A 13,595-nucleotide genomic window follows, 5' to 3' on the forward strand; every position below is an offset into this window, starting at 1 on the left:
ACATGGGAAATTGGTTTCTGATACTTGTCCTCCGTATATGAGACAATAAGGAACAGTGGGAACTGCAGTCATCTGGGAGCCCACGGAAAGGGGACAGGCTCAATTCAGCTCCAGACAATTTTCACAAGTCAGAATTCAGGTACTGACATGCCAGATTTATCAATTTTTCTACAAAATTCAGAAGTTTTTCTATTTATGTAAAATTCTCTGGCTTAGAAATACTAGCATACTGCCAGCCAGTAAACATCATTCCTTAGGCTTCATTTGTTTGGTTCTTTTTCTATTAGCCATGTTTTTGATGTTAATTCGAGTTGTATCACTTTCAATGTTCATACAAGTTGTATCCTATATCAGAACTTTATTTGAATGACTGAATAATATTCGATTGCATGGATGTACTGCATTTTGTGTATTTATGTATTAAATAATGGACATTTGGGCTGTTTTCACTTAGGGCTATAATGAAGAATGTTGCTATGGACACTCATGTACAACTTTCTGAGAGAACAATGTTTTCTACTCTTGGTCACTCACACACACAGTAGTGAAATGATTGGGACATAATTCTATGTTTAACTTTTTGAGGAAGAACGAAACTGTTCTTAAGAAACATTTATATTTCTACCAGCATTGTATGAAAGTTCCAATTTCTACACGTTCTCAACATTAGCTTTATCTTTTTTAATTATAGCTATCCAAATGTTTGTGAAGTGATATTGCTTTGTAGATTTGGATTGTATTTCCCTAATGACTAATGGTGTTGAGTGTCTTTTCATAAGGTTAATGGTTCTCTGTGTCTTCTTTAGTGAAATGTCTATTTGAATCATTTGCCTACTTAGTTGTATCATTCTCTTTGTTGTTGTAGGAGTTCTTTGTATATTCTGAGAATCTGTATACAAGTCTTCCCCTCTCAGATATGTTTTGCAAATATTTTCTCACATTCCTTAGTTTAATTTTTTGTTTTAAACCTCCTACTCTTTCTCCTTTTGTGCAATTCTGGGGATCAAACTCGGGTTCTTGAATATGCCGGGCAAGCCCTCTACTTCTAAGCCATGCCCCTAACCCTATTTTTTTACTTTATTGATAGTGTCCTTTGAAACACAAAATGCATTTAATTTTGATGAAGTCTCATTTTTTTAATTTTCGTTTGTTTTTGAGATCAGATCTTAGAAAACTTTGCCTCATTCACGGCCATGAAGTTTTATATATTCTTCTTAGTGTTTCATAGTTTTATATTTAGGGTCTTTGAAGCATTTCGATTAAGTTTTTGTGTATGTTATGTGTTATGGGATAGGGATACAGTTTCATTCTTCTGCATGAGGATATCCAATTGTTTCAGTACCATTGGTTGAAAATACGATTCTCATGAATTGTAATGCATTATATTGTTATATATAACAAATTAAAATTGAAAAAATAAGATTTTTACCCTATTGACTATCTCACCCCCCTCGGCTGATAATGAAATTGGCTGACCACAGTTGTAAAGTTTTGTTTCTGGACTCCCATTTATTGCATTGATCTATTTGTCTGCCTTAAATACCACAGTATCTTGTACAGTAGCTCTATATTACATTTGGAAATCGGGTAGTGTTAAGTTCTACAACTTTTTTTTTTTTTAATCTTCAGGATTGTTTTGTCTATTCTGGGTCCCTTGCATTTGTATATGAATGTTAGGATCAATTTGTCAATTCTACAAACAAAGCAGCTATAATTTTGATAGGAATTGTGCTGAATCCCCAGGTCAACTTGGGCAGTATTGCCATCCTCACATTAAAACTTCCACTCTGTCAACATGGGATGTATTCTATTTGCTTAGATCTTTTAATTTTCAACAATATTTTCTTGTTTTCATCTTACAAGCAAATTACAATTTGTCTTTCATTACATTGATTCTGATGTCGCTCTTTTTTATCCTATTTTAAATAGCATTTAAGAAGTATTGTCGGGTTGCTCTTTACTAGTGTGTTAAAGAGATAATTGACTTTTATATATAGATCCTTTAACTTACACCATTACAGGATTTACAGAACTTGTTTTAGCTATTACCTGTAAGAGTCCCCCACCCACGCAGTTAGGACTTTCCATAGATAAGATTATGTCTTCTGTGAACAGCAAGTTTTATTTTTTTCTTTCTAATCTAGATGCATTTTTTTCTCTTTCTTGCTAATTCCCCTTGCTGGTACCTCCAGCACAATGTTAAATTGACATGGAAAGATTGAACCTTCTTGCTAGTTCTTAATCTTATGGGTAAGGCTTTTAGTATTTCATCATTAAGTAGGATGTTAGCCAGGAGTTTTTTTTTTTTTTTAAGATGACCTCTATCTTCTATTCCTAGTATATTGTGTATTGAATATATTTTTAATGAAAAGATGTTGGATTTTATCAAATGATTTTCTGCCTCTTTGGAGATATTTGTCTGGGTTTCGTCTTTTAGTCTATTAATACAAAGGATTATATTGGTTGATTTTCATATACTGAGCCAGCCATCCACCTGGTTATTATATATAATCCTTTTTCATATTGCTGGATTTGGTTTGCTAGAATTTTATTAAAAAATTTGTCTACATCGAGGAAAGAAAATTTCAGACCAATATCCCTGATGAACATAGATGCAAAAATTCTTAATAAATTACTGATAAGTTGCATACCAAAACACATTAAAAAAGATAGTGCCCATGATCAAGTGGAGTTCATCCCAGGGATACAAGTTTGGTTCAACATATGAAAATCAATGAATGTAATACATCCCATCAATAGACTTAAAGACAAGAATCAGATGGTTCCCGAAATAGATTCAGAAAAAGCATTTGGCAAAATACATCATCCATTCATGTTCAAAACACCAGAAAAACTAGGGATAGAAGGAATATACCTAACATTGTAAAAGCTATAAATACTAAACCTAACGTTAACATCTTCCTAAATGGAGAAAAATGGAAAGCATTCCGTATAAGAACTCAGACAGGGATGCCTTCTCTTATCACTTCTCTTCGACATAGTCCTGGAAACTCTAGCCAGAGCAATTAGAAGAAAGAAATTAAAGGGATTATGAATAGGAAACGAACTCAAACTATCTCTATTTGCTGACAACATGATTCTATATTTAGAAGACTCAAAAAAACTCCACCAGAAAACTTGTAGAATTCACAAATGAATTTAGCAAATTAGCAGGATATAAAATTAACACACATAAATCAATTGCATTCCTATACATTAATATGAATCAAATGAAAGAGAAATTAGGAAAACTATCCCACTCACAATAGCCTGGAAAAAAATATTTGGGAATCAATCTAACAAAAGAGGTGAAAGACATCTACAATGAAAACTACAGAACTCTAAAGAAAGAAATTGAAGGAGACCTTAGGATGTGGAAAGATCTGTGTTCTTGGATAGACAGAATTAATATTGTCAAAATAGCCATACTACCAAAAAGTGCTATACAGATTTAATGCAATTTCTATTAAGGTTCTGATGATGGTCTTCATAGAAATAGAAAAAGCAGTCATGAAACTTATTTGGAAAAATAAGAGGCCCAGAATAGCCAAAGCAATCCTTGAAAAAAGTTGAAACAGGAGGCATCATAATATCAGACCTTAAATTATACTACAGAAATATAGTAACAAAATGGCATAGTATTGGCACCAAAACAAAGACCAATGGTATAGAAGACATAGGGAAAACCCTGCATAAAAACAGTTATTCTGTACTAGGTAAAAGTTCCATAAACATACATTGGAGAACAAATGGTGCTAATAAATCTGGAAATCCATATGTAACGTGAAATCAGACCCCTATCTTTCACCTTGCATAAAACTTAAAGTAGATCAAGGACCTATGCATTAGAGACCCTTAGGAACCAAATTCCTCAACAAAACTCCCAAAGTGCAAGAAGTAAAAATCAAGAATTAATAAATGGGAAAATAGCAAACTAAAAGGCTTCTTCACAGTAAAAGAAACAATCAAGAACGTGAAGAGAGAGCCTACAGAATGGGAGAAAATCTTTGCCACCTGCACCTTAGAGCATTAATCTCAAGGATATATAAAGAACTAAAAAATTTAACACCAAAATACAAATAACTCAATCAATAAATGGACTAAGGAATAGACACTTCATAGAAAAATATGATCAGTTAATATATGAAAAATGTTTAACATCTTTAGCAATTAAAGAAATGCAAATTAAATCTACAGTGAGATTCCATCTCCAGTCAGAATGGCAATTATGAGTCCAAGTAACAAATGTTGTCGAGGATATGGGGAAAAGGATACACTCATACATTGCTGGTGGGACTGCAAATTGGTACAACCACTCTGGAATGCAGTATGGAGATTCCTCAGAAAATTTGGGAATGGAACCACCATTTGACTCAGTTATCCTATTCCTCAGCATATTAGCAAAGGACTTAAAATTGGCATACTACAGTGATGTGGTCAATATTTATGTAGCAGTTTAATTCACAATAGCTAAGCTATAAAACCAACTTATATGCCCTTCAACAGATGAATGGATAAAGAAAATGTGGTTCATGTACACAATGGAATATTACTCAGCTTTAAAGAATGAAATTATGGCATTTGCCAGTAAATGGATGAAACAGGAGACTATCATGCCAAATGAAATAAGCCAATCTCCCCAAATACAAAGGCTGAATGTCTTCTGATATGTGGGATGCTGACTCACAATAGGCTGGGACGGAAGGAGTGGAGGTTTACCAGATTTGACCGGGATAGTGGAGGGTGGGGGGAGGGATGGAGGAAATTGGGAATTGGAAAGACAATAGAATGATTGGACAAAACATTCCTATGTTCATATATGAAGGTTTGGTATACTGGTTATTATTTTCATGTATCTCAAAGTGTTTTCTTTGGATTTCTTCTTAGACCTGTTGATTATTAGAACATATTATTTTCATGACCAGTGTAACTCCACATTATGTACAACCACAAAAATGGGAAGTTACTCTAAGTATACATAATGTCAAAATACATTCTACTGTCATGTATAACTAAAAGGAACAAATAAATTTTTAAAAATTTAGTGTTTATATTCATAAGAATACTGAAGTTTTCTTGGGTTGCCTTTTTCCAGTTTGGGTATTAGGATAATACTGGACTGAGGTAGGAAATATTTCTTTTCTGGTTTTTGGAAGAATTTGTGAAGGTTTAGTGTTACTTTTTACTTGTTAGGTATGATTTACCAGTGAAAGCTTCTGATGTAGTCTTTTCTTTGTGAAAATTTGATTACTAATTCATCCTCTTGTTCTGTTCATTAAAAAGAACAAGATTTCTTCATTAATTAGAACACATTCCACAGATTTGTGAATTCCTCAAATTTCATTCTATTATTGATTTCTGATTTCATTGCCTTGTGTAAGAGACCCTACTTTGTATAACTTCAATTCTTTTAAACTTGAGAATTGTCTGTGGTCTAACATAAGATCTACTCTGGAGAATATTCAATATAATCAGCCTTTAGTAGAAGAAATATTCTATAGGTATCTTTTAGCTTCCAGTTGGCTTATAGTTCAAATCTTCTATTTTTTAAATTGTATACCTTATTATAAATGAAAATTTGAAATCCTCAATAATTACTCTTGAATCAACGGTCTTTCATGTTTTTTGGGGGGTGTGTGTAGGCACATATGTTCATAATCATTGATTTTTTTTTCTGATATATTGACCCTGTATCATTAGTAAATGTCATTTTTTTCCTTCCACATATTTTTATTGGGGCATTCTAGTTGTACATAATGATAGGATTTGTTACATATTAGTACATGTACACACTATAACAATATAATTTGACCCATATCACTCCCAGCAGTTCCCCCTTGAATATAATTTTTAAAATCTATTTTGTCTGATAGTAGTATAGCTTGATTTTATCCTTATTTTGAACAATAGTTTTGTTGGATTTATAAACCTTACTTGGCAGTCTTCCTCTTGAAGCACTTAGACTATGTCAGTGCACTGCCTTCTTGCCTTAATGGGAAACTCTTAATTTTATTGAGGAACCCCTGTGATGAGTCTATGCACATTTGAGATTTTTTTCCTGCTGCTTTCAAGATTTTCTTTCAAATGTTTGATTAGGATGTGTCTAGAATTGGGACCCTTTCAGTTTATCTTACTTGAAGTTTATTGATCTTCTTGGGTATGTAGATTAGTGTTTTCTCCAAATATGGAACGTTTTCCATCATTTCATCTTCAAATGATCTTTCTTCCCCTTTTATGTTTCCTTTCATCCGAGGACTCTTATTAAGCATGTGTGTTCTGCTGGTCTCTGGGGCTCTATTAATTTTATTCTTTTGTCTTTCTGTGCTTCAGGGTAGATAATCTACTTAAGTTGACAGATTCTTCTGTTAGCTCAAAGCTGCTTTCAAGCCCCCTCAAAGAGAATTTTCATTTCAGTGAATGTACTTATCATCTCCCCCCAAAAAATTTTTTTAAAATTTCTATATCTTTATCGACATTCTCTATTTGGTGAGACATTGCTTACATACTTTCTTTTTAATGCTTTTATCAGTACAATAGTTATGTATAATAGCTGGGTTTATTTTGACATAGTCACACATGTATAAAATTTAACTTGCTCCCTTTCAGGTCCCACGTCCTCTTCTTTCCATCCCTTCTCCCCTCCCCTTTATTCACTTTCCTCTACTCAGTTGGTCTTCCTTCTATTTATCTACTTATTTTTAATTTCTGCTTTATAGATATGCACAGGACAGGAGTTCACTGTGGTATATTTACACATGCACATAGCATAATTTTGTCAAATGCATTCCACATTTCCTTCCCTTTCTCATCCTTCTTCCTTCCCCTTCCATTTCCTCTTCCTCCTTCATGGTCTTCTTCCCTCTCTCCATAGGGTATTCTATCCCCATCCATCCCCCACACTGCCTTTCCCTCTTACTCTGTCTTCCACAAATGAGAGAAAACATTCAACACCTGATTTTCTGAGTCTCACTTCAGTTGGCATCATTCTCTGTTTCCATCCATTCACTAGCAACTGCCCTAATTTCATTCTTATTCATGGCTGAGTAAAAATCCATTATGTGTGTGTATATGCCACATTTTCTAAATCCATCTATTGAAGGGCACCTGAGCTGGTTCCATAACTTGACTATTGTGAATTGCACTGCTGTAAACAGAAATGTGGCTGTGCTGCTATTGTATGCTATTTTGGTTCTTTTGGGGAAATACCAAGGAATAGGATGGCTGGGTCATCTGGTGCTTTCATTTCTCATTTTTTTTTTTTTTTTGGAATCTCCACACTGCTTTCCAGAGCGGTTGTACTAATTTGCAATCCCACTAACAATGTATGAGCGTACCTTTTGTCCCACATCCTTGCCCATTTATGATTTATATTTTTGATGATTGCTGTTCTAACTGGAGTGAGATGAAATCTCAATGTAGTTTTGATGTACATTTTCCTGATTGCAGGAAGGTTGAACATTTTTTTCATGTTTGATCATTTGTATTTCTTTTTTTGAGAAGTGTGTGCAGGGTTATTTTGCTTATATATTGATTGGGTTATTCAATGTTAAGCTTTTTGAGTTCTTCATATATTCTGGACATTAATCTCCTGTCAGAGGAGTAGCTGGTAGAGATTTCCTCTCGTTCTCTGGATTTTCTCTCTTCACATTCTTAATTTCTTTTGCTGTGTAGAAGTTTGTAAGTTTGAAGCTATGCCACTTATTGGTTCTTGGTTTTATTTATTTATTTTTTTTTGAGTATTAGGGGTCTTGTTAAGGAAGTCACTACCTATGGCAATATGTTGGAGTGTCGACCCTCTGTTTTCTTCTAGCAGTTCAAGGTTTCTGGTCCAATTCTGAAGTCTTTGATCAACTTTGACTTGACTTTTATGCAGATAGGTCTAGTTTCATTCTTCTACATGTAAATATGTTTTTTCCAGCACCATTTATTTAAAAGGCTGTCTTCAGCATATATTTTTGGCAAGTGTCAGATACCTGTAACCACGGGATCTGCCTGTGTGTCTTCTATTCTGTTGGTCTTCATGTCTATTTTGATGCCAATACCATACTGTTTTTGTTATAGCTCTGTGTTATTACTGAGATCAGATATTGTGATACCTCCAGTATCACTCTTCTTGCTTAAGATTTCTTTGGCTATTCTGGGAACTTTGTTTTTCTAAATTTTAGGGACTTTTCCCCATAGTTCTGCGAAGAATGTTATTGGTATTTTGATGGGGATTGCATTGGATATGTATAATGCTTTTGGCAGTATGGTAATTTTGACTATTAATTCTGCATATTCAGGAACATGGGAGGTCTTCCCAAATTTTCTAAGATGGTCTTCAATTTCTTTCTTCAGCATTCTATAGTTTTCATTGCAGAGGTCTTTCACCTTCTTAGATTAATTCTCAAGTATTTTTAAAATTTTAATGTGAATGCAATAGTTTTCCTGATTTCTTTCTTAGCAGAATCACTATTAGAGTATAGGAAAATTACTAATTTATGAATGTTGACATTATGTCCTGCTACTTTGCTGAATTTATTAGCTCTAGAAGTGGAGTTTTTTGGGGGTATTCTACATATAGGATCATGTCATCAGCGGATAATTTGACTTCTTATCTCTTTAAGTTTCTTCTCTAATTGCTCTGGCTAGTTTCAAGAACTATATTGAGTATGAATGGTGAGAGTGGACATCCTTTTGTTCCAGATTTTAGAGAAAATGCTTTCTTAATTTTTAGGTTCAGTATGGCTTTGGATTGGTCTCTTTATAATGTCTAGGTGAATTCCCTGATTTCTCCAGCATTCTAGCATAAATGGGTGCTGGATTTTACCAAAGGCTTTTTCTGCATCAATTGAGATGATGACATGCTTCTTATCCTTAATTCCACTTTTGTGGTGAATTACATTTGTTGATTGGCATATTGAACCAAGCCTGCATCCCTGGGATGAAATCCATTTGATCATGGTATCCTATCTTCTTGATGTGTTTTTGAATCTGGTTTGTGAATATTTTATTAGAATTGATGTGCATCAGGGATATTGATCTGTAGTTCTCATGCTTTCTATTTTGGCTCTTTAAAGAGTTTTTAAGTTTTGAACTTATTTAAAAGAAATGATTTGAAGTGTTTATCTAATCCAACATCTGAGTTTTCTTAGGGATTATTTCTATAATTTATCTTTTATATATGGACGTTTACTTATGTCTAATAATTTGCTGAAAATTTGGCATTTTAAATAGTATAATGTAGCAACTCTAGAAATCATCTCTCTTCCTTTTAAGAATTGTTATTGCTTGTTTAGTGACTTTCATAAACAAATTCTGTGATGGGTGGCCACTGAAGTCTCTGCTCAGTTAGCATAGCATCCAGTTAATGTCCAGATACAGATTACCTTAGGTGCTTTGCACCAATACATCTCTAATCCTTACCAAGGGCCACTGGTCCATGTTGGGCACACCTTCAATAGTTTGTCATCAGTTTATAACTCTGCCTTACCCTTCACATCCTTCTCATGTAGAGCCTCAAAGTCAGCCAAAGATGAGGGAGAGGGCCTTCTCGGGACCTTCCTGGACATATTCACAGCCCTGCTCATGAATGTGACCTTCTACATTCCTAGGAACAAATCAGAGATTTTCAATTTTCTATGGATAGCTTTCCTCTCAGCTTTTCCTTTAAAAATTTTAGTTGCTTTCTTACTTGCTTCAGTTGTTATCACAGAATCAGGCAGCTACAATGTTAAACAATAACTGATGATTCTTTTCATCAAATGCCCCTGGGGAAAAAAATCACAGTCGGAAAGCTCTGAGTCAAATCAAATAAAGACAGGCCCTGTGAATAAGTGCTTCCGGGAGCTGCCTGACAGGTGAGATGATGAAGTTCTCAGTTAGGTTTCGGGAAGCTCCAAGCCCCTTCTGCTCTATGGTACTGTAGTTTTGAAGCTGCTGATTTGCAAGGGCACTTCAGGTTTTAGGAAAGCACAAAGGGATTAGGCAAGGCAAACTACCACGAAACTTGATTCTTATTGATATTCAAGAGCTTTTTTTTTTTCTTATAAACATGCCTTGGATTTCACAAGCATTGGTTAATTCCTGTGGTTCTGAGAAAGTTGATATTTATAATATTTGTCAATGTGCCCACTGCTTTTATGAAGGAGTGGTTTGGTGCCACCTCTTCCACTGATGTCTGCATCTTTAAACACAAATTAACACTTTTATCTATTAACTAAATACAATATCAATAAGAAGATATGCACAAAAATCTCTTTACCCATAATATTACTCAAACACACCGAGTATTCTTGTATTTTTTAAAACTTCAGTTTTTTGCACACTGACATATTTTTGGTACTGTTACAGCCCAGCCTGGTTTTACCCTTATGTTCTTCTGATACTTTGCATCATGTCATTTTCTTATTTGTCTTCATAACGAACCTCTTAATGATTAATATTCTATCAAGTTATTATAATTTCATTATCTTTTTTTTACCCTTTAAAGTTTTCAACCTTATCCAGTATCAGAAAGAAATTCTATATACTTGTCGTATAATATTCTTAAGGAATATTTGAAAACAGTAAAGTTTACTATCAAAAGCTACAAATATTTTATGCTTCAAGTTATTTCTAAGAGCATTATGTGAATTATATTTCCATCAATGTGTTTTATTTATAGCCTTATTAACACTGGCATGATTATAAAATTTATTAATATATAAAATATATTTGTAATTATTAAGGAGGGTAAAAAATGTTTTTAAAATTTTATGTAAATTTTCTATTTTTGTGGTCTTTAAAGGTTATATAGCTATCACATGAATAGTGGCTTTTTTTTTTTATTTCTGAAAGAGGCCATGTAGCATAGTATTAAGTTGAAGCCACTTACGAATTCCTCCCTGAATATTAACATGTTTCTTAATTTTGTCACAAGTTTTAGAAGTACTAAATGACATCTTTTTACTCTAATGCTACCTTTGAAAACGTTTCTGATGTAATAGTACAGCTTTTAGATATTCCATGAAAAATACCTTTAACCTCATTAATGCTTTAATAATCCAATAATTATTAAATTATCTTAATTAATAAATTAACAATTGTTAATAAATCAAGTATTTTAACAAATTATCAATCAAATAATTATCAATTAAATATTAATTAATTCTGCTTTAAAGCATTAATGACTTGTCAATGTATTGAATTATATATTATTGTCTGAGGAAAACATATTTTGAATTGTTACATAATTAATGCACAAGCACAATTTTAGACTGATAACTATTAAGGATTTCTTAGTGATTACATGAATGAAAAGTCTGCTTGAAAGTGGTGAATTTCTGGAAATTCCACAACATCATTTTTTCTTACAACCTAATCTGTTTTTGCTTTCTCCCAGTTTAAGGCCAATCCTCCTGCAGTGAGTTTTGAACTAACTGGGGAAACAGACAACATATTTATGATACAGTCAGATGGACTTCTGTATTATGTTAAAGCACTGGACAGGGAAACGAGAGCTACTCATCACCTCCAGGTAAACGGACCAGATGAAGGGCTCTAACTCTAACCTCTGCAGCACCCTTCATCCTGGGAATCTCACTGGTACCCTCATCCCTGCATCCCGTGACAATTCTTCTGACATTAGTAGCATACTTTGTGAACCTCATATCACCATTTTTTTTTTAACCAACTACACCAGAAGTAGTTGGTTGACCAAAGTAACTCAATTTATGTAGCTAAGACCCTCAAATGACCTCCTCATGAAGGCCCTGTTCAGGCACCGGGGCCCAAACCAAGCCAGTGTTGCACTGATGTCTACCTGCAGCTATTGGGTGGGCCCTAGACTCACAGCTTAGTCAGCCTCCATGCTGGGATGGAGCTCCTTTGGCCTTGGAGAAAGCAGAAGGAACTCAGGGTCTCCAAAGACCCTGATCTTTCTCTTTCCACCATAGTTTTCATGGTTGGTATCTGAATACCTAGGACAGAAAGTTAACTGGAAAAAGAGCAAGTCAATAGCCTCCTCTTGGCACCTTCTAAAATGGCTGTGCTTTGGAGGCCACCATAACAGCTCTGTAAGAAGACATGCACTTCAGAGGCTCCAAGGGTTCTCCTTTTACCGCTTGGAGTCATTTAGAACAGAGTATGTTAGTGCCCAGCACACCCCACTGCTAGAAGGCTTCTGAGATTAGCCAGGCTTAACCAACTGGACCTCTCTTATAGCAGCTATCAATTTGGGCTTTTGTGGGTCCTTCCTTTCCTATTTTCACCAGGCCACTGTAATTTCCTTCAAATGATTTTTGGACATGTAATGTGATGTCTCATGAAGGTGGTTTTCTTTTCCTCAAAATCAGATTTCAGCCCTGGATGCCCAAGGAGCTACAGTGGAGGGCCCAGTCCCCATCACCATAGAAGTGAAGGACATCAATGACAACCGACCCATGTTTCTCCAGTCAAAGTATGAAGGCTCAGTAAGGCAGAACTCTCGCCCAGGTAACAGGCAGGAGCCCGGAGATGTTTGTGGAAAGACATAAGGGATCAGGTAGAGGAGGCAGCTAATGATAGTTGCAGCCGTCATTCATTAAGCACTTACTGACTTATTTAAATTTCACAGTCATCTTTTAGGAGTTGTTTCATTATCCTAGGGTTTCTCATCTATCCTAGGGTTTCTCATCTGTCCTTGGCACTATTGACTTTTGGGACTGGATAAGTATTTTTTTCTTGGTCATGGGCTATCCTGTGCATTATAGGATGATTAGTAGTCTCTGTGACATCTACCCCCTACATTCCAGTAACACTCCTTCACCCTAAGCTGTGACGATAAAAATGTCTCTAGACAGTGCCAAATGTCCTGGGGGAGGGGAGTAGAACCACTGCTTTATGGTGAACTGGAAGACACTTTAGAGTTCTAGAACACCCTAGAACAATCTGGAGAAGTGAACCCATTCTCCAATACGCTTACAAGAACCTCCATGATCATGGTCACTGTGGGGTCCCAGTTCCTTTTCTTCTCTTACCTCCATGTCCCAGTGATGGTTCATTTTTTCCTCTGTGCTCCATTGACCTTCTACCCTTCATTTCCACAGAAGCCCTCCCTAGAGGCATCAGTGCATACAGCAGGCACCAGTGAAGTAACATCCATCAAAAACAGGGCACAAAACAAAGATGAACTTCCAAGTTCTCAGACTCTTGGCCGTGACTCACATCAATTCCACCTTTACGTTAATCTTTTCCTTTTCTCAGTCTTCAGTGCCTACAACTAATAACTTAGGAAGCAAAGTTCCTTCCACTTTTTTACATAGAGCAATTCACAGTCCCTGTCCCGCATCTCTGAGTTTGCATACCATAGACTGCCATTCAGAATTCTCCATGCCTTAATTTTTTTTTCTTTAATAATAAAATCTTCTAGAGCAGTGGTTCTCAAAAATTTTTTGTTCCTGGGACTCCTATACTCTCTTGAATTTTTCTGAAGTCTTCAATGAATATTTAGACATGTGGGTTAAATCCAATGTTTTGGTCAGAATTTAACAGCTGTTTCTCTGGGGGACAAAGCCCTGATTTGTGGCATTTGCCAATATCCAGGATATAAAAACTCTCAATCTACCAATGATGCTACTAATTGACTCACAAAATTT

The 13,595-nt window shown here is 35.1% G+C and overlaps 1 long non-coding RNA gene across 5 annotated transcripts in view; it reads right to left on the reverse strand.

Moving 5' to 3' along the window:
- LOC113178931 (uncharacterized) overlaps positions 1 to 13,595 on the reverse strand; it is a 138,159-nt gene that overhangs the window by 17,509 nt on the left and 107,055 nt on the right. For 3 of the 5 annotated variants that reach the window (XR_013343884.1, XR_013343887.1, XR_013343882.1), the window contains one exon: positions 4,250 to 9,589. The exons of the other annotated variants lie outside the window; for them this stretch is intronic. This is a non-coding gene — a long non-coding RNA (uncharacterized LOC113178931). Of the gene's footprint in view, positions 1 to 4,249; positions 9,590 to 13,595 lie in introns of those variants that run through there. 5 annotated transcript variants of the gene reach the window in all.

The sequence above is a fragment of the Urocitellus parryii genome, chromosome 7 (assembly GCF_045843805.1).
Source record: "Urocitellus parryii isolate mUroPar1 chromosome 7, mUroPar1.hap1, whole genome shotgun sequence".
Lineage (NCBI taxonomy): Eukaryota > Metazoa > Chordata > Mammalia > Rodentia > Sciuridae > Urocitellus > Urocitellus parryii.